The following is an 11335-nucleotide window of genomic DNA, read 5'->3' on the forward strand; positions in this document are numbered from 1 at the left end:
CAATGTCTGAACCCCCCACCCATCCTATGACAATCAACATCGTGACACACATCACATATGTATTTACACCGGTGGTACATGCTGTCTCTGTAACCAATGTAGCAAAACTTACAGACCTGCGATACACCCATGAAACCCTGCAGATTCAGAATGCCATGATAATGCTCGTTGTGTAGGTATAAATGAGCTATGATATCATTGGGTTTCTCGTCTGTCTGATAATGTAGTAATTTGGCATCAGCTCCGCGGTAGAAGACCACCACTTTAACACTGTACAGGGCCTCGAATTTGGCAATATCACTAAAACCAATCTTCTGCTGTGGGGTGAAGCCTGCACGCATCTGCATGTCTGTTGCAATAGCCTCTAATCTGTTTGACGTACTATGGGGGTTTAGATAATTTGCTAAACACATGGCAAAACACAAATTATTTGACCTGTTAACAGGGTTGAATAAGTGCATTCTTTTCTGTTTAATGACTTCATCATGTGCTAGATCACGCAATTTTCGACTGGGTCTCCCACCCCCATTTCTACAGCGGGCTATAGCCACTGTTAACTCTAAAGAATTATCACTCAAGATGGCCGTATTACTCTGTAAAACCTTCTCAATGGCATTGATAAGATGTTCTAAACCATAGCCATTTGCAGGGGTTAGCAACACATTCACGTCACTCGTGAGACTATAACCCCGTAGTGTTATGTTGAGCACCCCATTTTCACCACCCAGAATTCTTGACACATCCACAATCCCCGCCAATGTATCATGTATATGACTCACATATGCTGCCATATCTGTGGCCACAACATCCCTGAAGTTTAAAAGTCTGTGGGCTACTAGACTGTTAAAGCGCGGTCTGCCCTCAATCCGATAGTCCTCCACATAACCACCCTGTCGTACCAGCGACTCTATGGCTTCACTATCCAGACTATGCCTGCTAAACACCAGAGGGCTAACAGGCCTTGGGATGCCATGACCCCTCTGTGAAACACTACTAACACCCAACACACCATCACAACGATCATTACTAGTCGATGCTGTCGTACCCACACCTAACACATCAATACCAACACCCCCGCTGGTGTCCGTATCATGTAATACAGGCTGGCCATATGTTATACCATCACTACTGATTATCATCGCGGCAACGCCAGAGTTTGGATTATTAGCAACTGAACCCTGTTCATTGATAACCCTGTGTGCAACATTAATGTTCAGAGCACTTTCATCACCACTTGCATATGTATTATGTGTGTCTATGTTGGTAGCATTGTTATTTGGCCAATGTGTATTAAGCATTGCATTCATCTGTCTGATAGCTATATTCATAACTAGGCTATTACCAGCGTCAGAGCATACACTATTACCAAATGAACCCTGGTCATTGATACATCCCTGTACAATGCCAGGAATCCGTGTTGCTTCATCACCCGTTGGCTCTACACCATGTGCAGCTATGTGTGCTGTGTTATTATCTGGCCAGTGTGTATTAAGCAGGGCATTCAATTGCCTGACATCTTCACTCATGGTAATGCTATTACTATGACTATGATCTAGCCCACGTTTACGTTTGTTTGTACGCCACATGATTATACACCTGACCCCACTCAACACGCCACCATTTAAAACATACTGATGATCTCTACCCAATAATCTTGACAACAGACCGGGTATTTAAAAAGTATAACCCTTATTAAACAGTTTAAATGGGGGATATCCTGGTTGTCAACAGGGAAAGCACAAAATGGCCCTCTTCCAATGGGACATCAGGTACATGGGCTATCTACAGTGCATCCGGAAAGTATTCACAGCGCTTCACTTTTTCCACATTTTGTTATGTTACAGCCTTATTCCAAAATGGCTTAAATTCATTTTTTTCACTCAAAATTCTACACACAATACACCATAATGATAACGTGAAAAAAGTTTTTGGGAAATTTTGCAAATCTATTAAAAATGAAAAAAACTAAAAAAACGCATGTACATGAGTATTCACAGCCTTTGCCATGACACTCAAAATAGAGCTCAGGTGCATCCTGGGTCCACTGATCATCCTTGAGATGTTTCTACAACTTGATTGGAGTCCACCTGTGGTAAATTCAGTTGATTGGACATGATTTGGAAAGGCACACACCTGTCTATATAAGGTCCCACAGTTGACAGTGCATGTCAGAGCACAAACCAAACCATGAAGTCCAAGTAATAGTCTGTAGACCTCCGAGACAGGATTGCATCGAGGCACAGATCTGGGGAAGGGTACAGAAACATTTCTGCATCATTGAAGGTCCCAATGAGCTGTGCACCGACGCTCCGCATCCAACCTGATGGAGCTTGAGGTCCTGCAAAGAAGAATGGGAGAAACTGCCCAAAAATAGGTGTGCCAAGGTTGTAGTTGTCACTTATGCTTGCCTACATAGTGCTTGCTGGTTCTGCTCCCACCTACCTAAATGCTCTTGTAAGGGCAAATGTTACACCCAGGACGCTGCGCTCGTCTAGTGAGCGTCGTTTGGCACTGCCTTCTGTGCAAGCACGGCAATCCAGACTATTCTCATTTGTAGTTCCACGTTGGTTGAACGAACTGCCTAGTACTACCAGAGCAGGGGCGTCCCTCTCTACCTTCAAGAAGCTTTTGAAGACCCAACTCTTCAGAGAGCACCTCCCTTCCTAACTGGCGCCTTGACTAGCGCTTAACTTGCACTTCAGCAGTTACATTCCTGCACTTATTTTTTCCTTTCTAGGTCGTTTTTCTAATTCTTATGTAAAGTAGTATTTATTGTTACACCATGTTTATTTACTGCTCTTAGCTTGACTGTTCTCTCCCTTGGACAAAAGCGTCTGCTAAATGTAAATGTAGTTGTAATTGCTGCCAAAGTATTGAGCAAAGGCTGTGACGTTGATCTACGTGTTATATTTTCGTTCTTTATTTTTAATAAATTCAGAAAATAAATCTAAAATCCTGTTTTCGCTTTGTCATTAAGGCGTATTGAGTAGATTGATGAGGGAAAAAATGAATTTAAATGATTTTAGCATAAGTCTGTAACATAACAAAATGGGGAAAAAGTGAAGCGCTGTGAATACTTTTCGGATGCACTGTATATTATGGCAACATAAAATTATGCTTCATACATGTGAAATCATTCTAATTTGTGCTGTACATTGCAGCTGTGATGTGTGCATCGTCTAGAGTTGCAATTGAACACGTAAGAGATGTAATGAAAATATATGCACATCACTTTGGCACTAACTGAGGCAACTAACTTGCCACACATTTTGCAATAACTGACATCAGTTATTGATATTAAAGCACAATGGGGTTTGCATAGAACATTCCAGCATTATCCCATATCTCTGAATCTGTGGGATGGTTGTCTCACCTGACCCAGCATGATGCCCAAAATGAATTCCCCTCAGCAAGACTAAATAAAATGTCTCCAGGGGATGAAAGGCCAAAAAAAAGGAGAGATAATTCTATGAATAGCCACCAGAGGGAGGTAGAGTATCGTTACAAAGCAAAGTGCTCCTGAAGTCTGGATCCTCTGAAGACTCAATAATGGACAGCTGTGTGTCAGTGGTCACGACATGTTATTCTTACTTTTGGCACCTTGGTCTGAAGAAGACTCCGCAACTGACATTTGACAACTGACACTTTTTTTCATAAACGTAATGAAACATCTAATGTCAAACATGTTTTCTCACTGTAAGCCCCAGTGTGAATGTATGCGAATATTTGATTTTACTGTGTAAAATGGTAAGAGTTTCTTATATTGGTTATGCTTCCTATGGAATATGTTTAATCTGTTTTCTGTATGATCAGCCGTTTTTGGTTAAGATGGAGTATGTCTGTGTCTGGGAGTACGAGAAAGGTAGTGTGCGCTTGTACCAGTGTGTGTTTTCAGTGTGTTTTGAGCGGTTGACACGCTCTCTGTCTCTCTAAGCCTGGTCCTAACTGTCAGGTTCTGTTTGTTCTCTTTGATACATTGGGTCTCCCTGTAATGACCCAGCACTAAGTGGACACAGACACACACACACTCACACACACACACACACACACACACACACACACACTGGAATGTGTGTTTGAGATGAATTCCATCGCTGACTGATTTGCAACTACCAGGAGCTTCTGTTCAGCATCTATTGTCTGCAGGCTGGCTGGGCCCTGTAGGCGTGTGACCCAACCTTGAGTCCAGGAGGTGTTTACTCTTCTGGGGTCATGCCTAAGCCCCCCCAAGCCAACCTTATGCATTCACCTCAGCCTACACAATAAAGTCAATGTGTGTGTGTATGATTATAGATATGTGTGTGTGTGTGTGTGTGTGTGTGTGTGTGTGTGTGTGTGTGTGTGTGTGTGTGTGTGTGTGTGTGTGTGTGTGTGTGTGTGAAGTGTGGGGTGTGTGTGCGGGTGTGTGTGTGTTAAACGGGAGTCTGATAGTCTGGTGGCTGCAGGGGTCTGGGACGTCTCCTTCCTGCTGCTCCTCTTATCGCTGTGGCCATCCCGGTCCTCTCACACACACACACACACACACACACACACACACACACACACACACACACACACACACACATCTATAATCACACACACATACACACACACACACACACACACACACATGAACATGTGTCCTCCTCTGAGACTGAGGACAGGATATAGGAAATGCCCCCTCCCAGCCTGCCTTTGGAACGTCCCGGTCTCTATGGGGGCTTTTAGATGTGTGTATGTGTGTTTGGGGTGGGGTGGGGGGGGGGTAAAGCTTTTAAGGGCCCCCCAAACCATGAGCTCCTCATTCGTCTCCCAAACCATTAGTCTGACTGACTGTTTACTGAACAGACAGATTAGAGCTGGGTTTATGCTCCAGAACATGTAAACACACATGCACGTGCACACACACACACTCCCTCACTCACACAAGCACACACACACACGCATGACATGCGCATACATTTGCTAGCCCATTCAGATTTACATTAGGACAAATTACAACCCCAAATCAGAAAAAGTTGGAACGGTATGGAAAATGCAAATAAAAAAAGAAAAGCAGTAAATTATAATTTTTACCTTGACTTGTATTTCATTGCAGACAGTATGAACACAAGATATTTCATGTTTTGTCTAGTAAACTTCATTTGATTTGTAAATATACATCCATTCCTGCCATTCAGGCCTGCAAAACATTCCAAAAAAAGTTGGGACGGGGGGCAATTTAGGGGTAGTAATGAGGTAGAATAATTAAATAATGATGCGATTTGAAACAAGTGATGTCAACATGTCATTGTAATCATGATTTGGTACAAAAGCAGCATCCAGGAAAGGCCTACTCCTTTAGGAGCAAAGATGGGCAAAGGATCGCCAGTTTGCCAACAAATGTGTGAGCAAATAATTAAAATGTTTAAAAACAATGTTTCTCAAAGAAAGATAGGAAGGGATTTGGATATTTCACCCTCCACGGTGCAGAACATAATGAAAAGATTCAAGGAATCTAGAGGAATTGCAGTGCGTAAAGGGCAGGGGGGGCAAGCCTAAGCTGAATAACCATGATCTCCGATCCCTCAGACGGCACTGCATCAAGAACAGTCATTCATCTATAAGCGATATAACCACATGGGCTCAGGATTACTTTGGCAAACCATTGTCAAGCACTACAATACATAGTTACATTCACAAAAGCCAATTAAAACTTTACTGTGCCAAAAGGAAGCCTTATGTTAACTGTGTCCAGAATTGCGTCAACTTCTCTGGGTTCGGAGGCATCTGGGATTGACCATCACACAGTAGAAACGTGTATTGTGGTCAGATGTATCAGTATTTCAGGTCTTTTTTGGAAGAAATGGATGCCGTGTGCGCTGGACCAAAGCAGAAAAGGACCATCCAGACTGTTACCAGCAACAAGCCCAAAAGCCAGGGTCTGTCATGGTATGGGGTTGTGTCAGTGCCCTTGGCAAAGGTAACTTACACTTCTGTGATGGCACCATTAATGCTGAAAAGTACATAGAGATTTTGGAGCAACATATGCTGCCTTCAAGACGACCTCCTTTCCAGGGACGCCCATGCCTATTTCAACAAGACAATGCAAAACCACATTCTGCACACATTTCGGTATGGCTGAGAAAGAAGTATGTGCGGGTGCTGGACTGGCCTGCCTGCAGTCCTGACTTGTCCCCAATAGAGAATATGTGGCGCATTTTAAAAAGCAAAACGTGACAACGAAGACCCCTTACCGTTGCACACCTTAAGTCTTGTTTGCAGGAAGAATGGGACAAAGTTACACCTGAAACGTTTCATCACTTGGTTTAATTAGTCCCTAAACATCTTTAGTGTTGTGAAAAGAAATGGCAACATTATAAAGTGGTAAATGCTTTACTGTCCCGACTTTTTTTTAAATATGTTGCAAGAATCAAAATTGAATTAAGTGTTTATTTTGAAAAAACTATAAAATTCATGAGGTAAAACATCAAATAATGTGCTGTTGTATTGTTTTCAATATAATAGAGGTCAAAGAGAATTTATAAATAACTGTTTTCAGTTTTAATTTAAATGTAACATTCCGTCCCAACTTTTTCTGATTTGGGGTTGTATATAAGATTATATAACATGTAATATATCGGCAAAGAATTCAAACAATATTCTTTAAAGTATTTATTTGATCATGAGTAATGGAATTTAATTTAAGGTCCATATCCAATCCAATTATTTTCCATAAATTATTTATAACTTTAAGAAGGTAAGGAGGATCATGCTTCCCATGAATGTAGAAACACTGCGTTAGGTTTCTGCCATATATTTTGCCATATGACATATGAAGCTGCTTCTGACTCTATCTCTGTTCTCTCTATCTCTCTCTCTGTCTTTCTCAGTGTGTGTGTGTGAGTGTGTGTATATGTGAGTGTGTGTGTATGTGAGTGTGTATGTGAGTGTGTGTATGTTTTGGGTGGGGAAGAGAAGTATTAAAAGAAGAGAGATATTTAGAAAGGGAGAGAGAGCGAGAGAGAGAGAAAGAGAGCGCGAGAAAGGTACGTAGGAAGAGAGAGAGAGAGAGAAAGGTAAAAAGAGAGAGAAAAGTGAATAAGAGGGAGACTCTTGGCTGAACTTCCCCTCCTCATCCGCCCACCTGCCTCCCAGAGCATTTTAATTAACATCCTGATTTTCCATCATTTTCCCTCTCCGCTTCAGTCAGGAATCCCGCACGGGTCCAAAGGCTGAATGTGAAAGTACGGTTTGGCAGAGGGTTCCGAGGAGCAGTTGAGACTGGAGCATCATGCTTCCGTCTCACTTTTTCTCACATTTCTCCAACACTTGTCCTGTCACACACCTACACACACACACACACACACACACACACAGACACATACACACACACACACACACGTACACACTCACACACGTACACACACACACACACACACACACACACACACACACGTACACACACACACGTACACACAGACACATACACACACACACACAAACACGTACACACACACACACACACACACACGTACACACAGACACACACACCCACGTACACACACACACACACACACAAACACACACACACGTACACACACACACACACATACACACACACACGTACACACACACACACACACACGTACACACACACTCACACACCCCATGGAAAATAATAAATGACTTCTCTCACTGCATCAGTAACACCTGTGCCTGAACTCTCTGCTCCATTCTCTGTGTTAAACCAGTAAAGCCCTTCTAACAGTAGTACATGCAAACACACACACACACACACACACGCACACACACACACACACACACACACACACCTAACAGTAGTACATGCACACACACACACACACACCTAACAGTAGTACATGCACACACACAAACACACGCACACACACACACACACACACACACACACACACACACACACACACACACACACACACACACACAAGGCAACTGACACGCGTACCCTGGGTTTACACAGACAACGACATACAAAGGACAATACAGTCTTTCAGCATTTCGCTTGTGTGTGTGTGTGTGTTAGAATCACTGTATCACTTATTTTCAGTGGAAAAGAGTCCTTATAAACACACAGCCACATAGCTACACACAGAGAGAGAGAGAGAGAGAGAGAGAGAGAGAGAGAGCGAGAGAAAGAGAGCGTGAGAGAGATGTTGAATAAGACAATTATCTGTCTCTGGATGGCTTTTTTGGCAAATGTAAGACTTCCTGTGCTCTTTTGCTAACATAAATGCACACACCCCGTGTTCACGCAAAAAAACAGTCCAAACAGACAAAGCACACAGAGACACACACACACACACACACACGCACACACACACACACACACACACACATTGCTGAACAAACAAGCTGTGTCCTCACAAACAGTCACACACTCAGACTGTTCTCACAAAGATCCACTGATGTCTTAGCCACAAGTGTTTCATTCCATGCTTACATCCTATGTCACGTATGTGCTTTCCTTCCTCTCTCCCTCTCCCTCTCTCCCTCTCTCTCTCTCTCTCTCTCTCTCTCTCTCACCCTCTCTCTCCCTCGCTCTCTCTCTTTTTAAATCCCTGTGTACACTTTTTTTTTTCTTTGCTGGAACACATCCTGAGCACAAGACCATACAGGAAGCGCGCTACACTGTTTACTGTCCCTCCTGGACACTCCTGGGCAGGGCCCGGGAAGGCCAGACACGCACAGAGCCCCCATTGAGGTGTGGCGATAAAAATCAGGCGAGGAGCATTGAACTCTGGGAAACGCAGTGAATTAATGTCCTGTTTGATCTTAGGGAGCAGGACCCGGAAATGGGCAGAATGTGTAACATTAGTCAGGCACTGTCAGGCCCAATCACACAGAAAAACCCTTTCACCGGCGACCCACTGGAGCCCCCCCGACCGCAAAACGGAGTTGGGGAGACGGTCGTCGTAGACGGAGAGAGTGGGCGAGTGTGGGTATGTATTCCAAGGGGGAGGGGGGCAAGGAGGAGGGGGGCAAAGAGAGAAAAAAAAGAGATTTGGTAGCCACTTCTTTTCAAACAAGCGACTCCAACCATGGGCTTGTGTGTTTAAGACATGTGCCTCGTGCCTCTACATCTCTCTCTGTGTGTGTGTGTGTGGTCCTGGGTCTTAGTCTGTCTTGGCTCTATGATCCAGCACTGATATTAACTGGCAAAGGGGCAATGCATCCCAACCCCACTGTCCCTTCGCTCCTAGTTACCCTTGCAACAAAAGTGGAGCAGAATAAAGCAGGATGGGGAGGAAGAGGAGCTGCACCAGAGAGGGGTGGGGAGAGGAGGGGTGGGGAGAGGAGGGGTGGGGACAGGAGGGGTGGGGAGGGGAGGGGAGGGGAGGGGAGGGGAGGGGGGCCTGGGCTGGTAATGAGCGCTTTGGGTGCAGAGGCGGATGAGACAACTCTACAGAGGACCGTTGGAACAAGAGAAGATCACTCTCTTCTTCCTCTGCTTCAGGAAGCCTACGCACAGAATGTGTCTGTGTGTGTGGTGTGTGTGTGTGTGTGTGTGTGTGAGAGAGAGACCGGAGTTCATAACTCCATGCAGAAGCCATTATGTTATAAAGTTAAATGAATATTTTTTTTTAATGAAAACTGATGCTATGTTAGTTGACCACCAGTGCTTCAAGTACTGAAAGGCACAGAAATAAAAAATAAAAGTTAGTTTTCTTACGGGTAAATGTGAATGAACTTGAATGACGAGGAGTTCTGCTCTGATTTCTATCATCTCCAGCACAGTGCTGTGGTGAAGCCAGTCTTTATGAAACACTGAGACAGCAATGAAGCGTTTCCTTTTTAATTTATAATACACAAAAGAGATGTTGTTTGAAGGGTGTTTCTGATAAAGCTTGACAGCAATAGGGCCGTCATGAAAAAAGTAAAGCCTGTTTTCAGAGGTGCGTGTAAGCACTTCAGTGTGTGTGTGTGTGTGTGTGTGTGTGTGTGTGTGTGTGTCTGTGTGTGTGTGTGTGAGTGTGTGCAGAGGTGTGGGGGGACTGAAAGGAGCGGTGAGAATCCTGGCAGGAACAGAGGTAGTAGGAAGCAGCCGGTATTAGATGTACTCTCTCAAGAAACACAGAGTAAAAATAGATTAAACACCACTCCTGCTGAGCGTGCGCGAGAGAGAGGGAATGAGAGAGAGAGAGAGAGAGAGAGGGAGAGAGAGAGAGAGAGAGGGAGAGGAATGAATGAAAGTTTTCCGTGAAAGGGAACGACAAAAGGGAAAAGCGCGGGACGGAGGTCTGGAAGCTTTTAAAAAGGCATTCACTCTGTGAGCACACTGTCAAAATAGCCTGCCTACTCACCTACTCACACACACATGCAAAAACACACACACACACACACACACACACACACACACACACACACACTTTACACACATCATTTTTCTGCTCTGTTCATAGGTTAATCCATAGAGCGTGGACCTCCAGCCCACCCTCCTCTCCTCTCCTCTCCTCCCCGGCCTCCCTGCTTCAGGGTGGGGTCATCCCCCACAGCTGGTCCCTAAACTCACCGTGCTGACAGATGATATATTTATGTGCACTTAATGGTCTGACCTGTTACACATAAAAGAATTTTAAGGGAGATTTACACGGTCAGGCTCACATAAACATTACTCTGTGTGTGTGTGTGTGTGTGTGTGTGTGTGTGTGTACACATGTGTACACGTGTGTGAGAGGTTGTTCATGCACATGTCTGAATGCATGTTTGGATCTCTCTCTCTTTCTCTCTCTCTCTCTCTGTTAGTGTGTGTGTGTGTGTGTGTGTGTGTGTGTGTGTGTGTGTGTGTGTGTGTGTGTGTGTGTGTGTGTGTGTGTGTGACATAGTTCATATTATGCCTGAACTGGAAAACTCCAAACAGTGAAGTCACCGGTAGCCTCCCATGAAGCTGTCTCTGCCTTTGATTTAAAGCAGAATATATTCGCCGGTGAAGAGCTACAGACTATCTCACCTTTCCCTAGTACGCCTTTCCCTCACTCTCCCTCTCTCTCACACACACACACACACACACACACACACACACACACACAGACACACACACACACACACACAATGCCATGAGTGTGTGTGTGTGTATGTGTGTGTGCACATGTGTTTGTGTGTCTCACATGATGAATGTGTGAGGGATATTTGTGTATGTACTGAAGTAGTACTATGCATTGATTGTGTTGGTGTTTGTGTGTATGTCCACAAGCCTCAACATTTACACTACTCTAATTCAGCATTGTACGCATGGAACTCCACAGCATTAACACACACGCAGAACACTAGCATTCTTCACTAAAAGCCTGACAGTTATTTACAAATAAAGAAGGCACACGCTAACTCGACAACAAGT

The sequence above is a fragment of the Clupea harengus genome, chromosome 17 (genome assembly GCF_900700415.2).
Source record: "Clupea harengus chromosome 17, Ch_v2.0.2, whole genome shotgun sequence".
NCBI lineage: Eukaryota > Metazoa > Chordata > Actinopteri > Clupeiformes > Clupeidae > Clupea > Clupea harengus.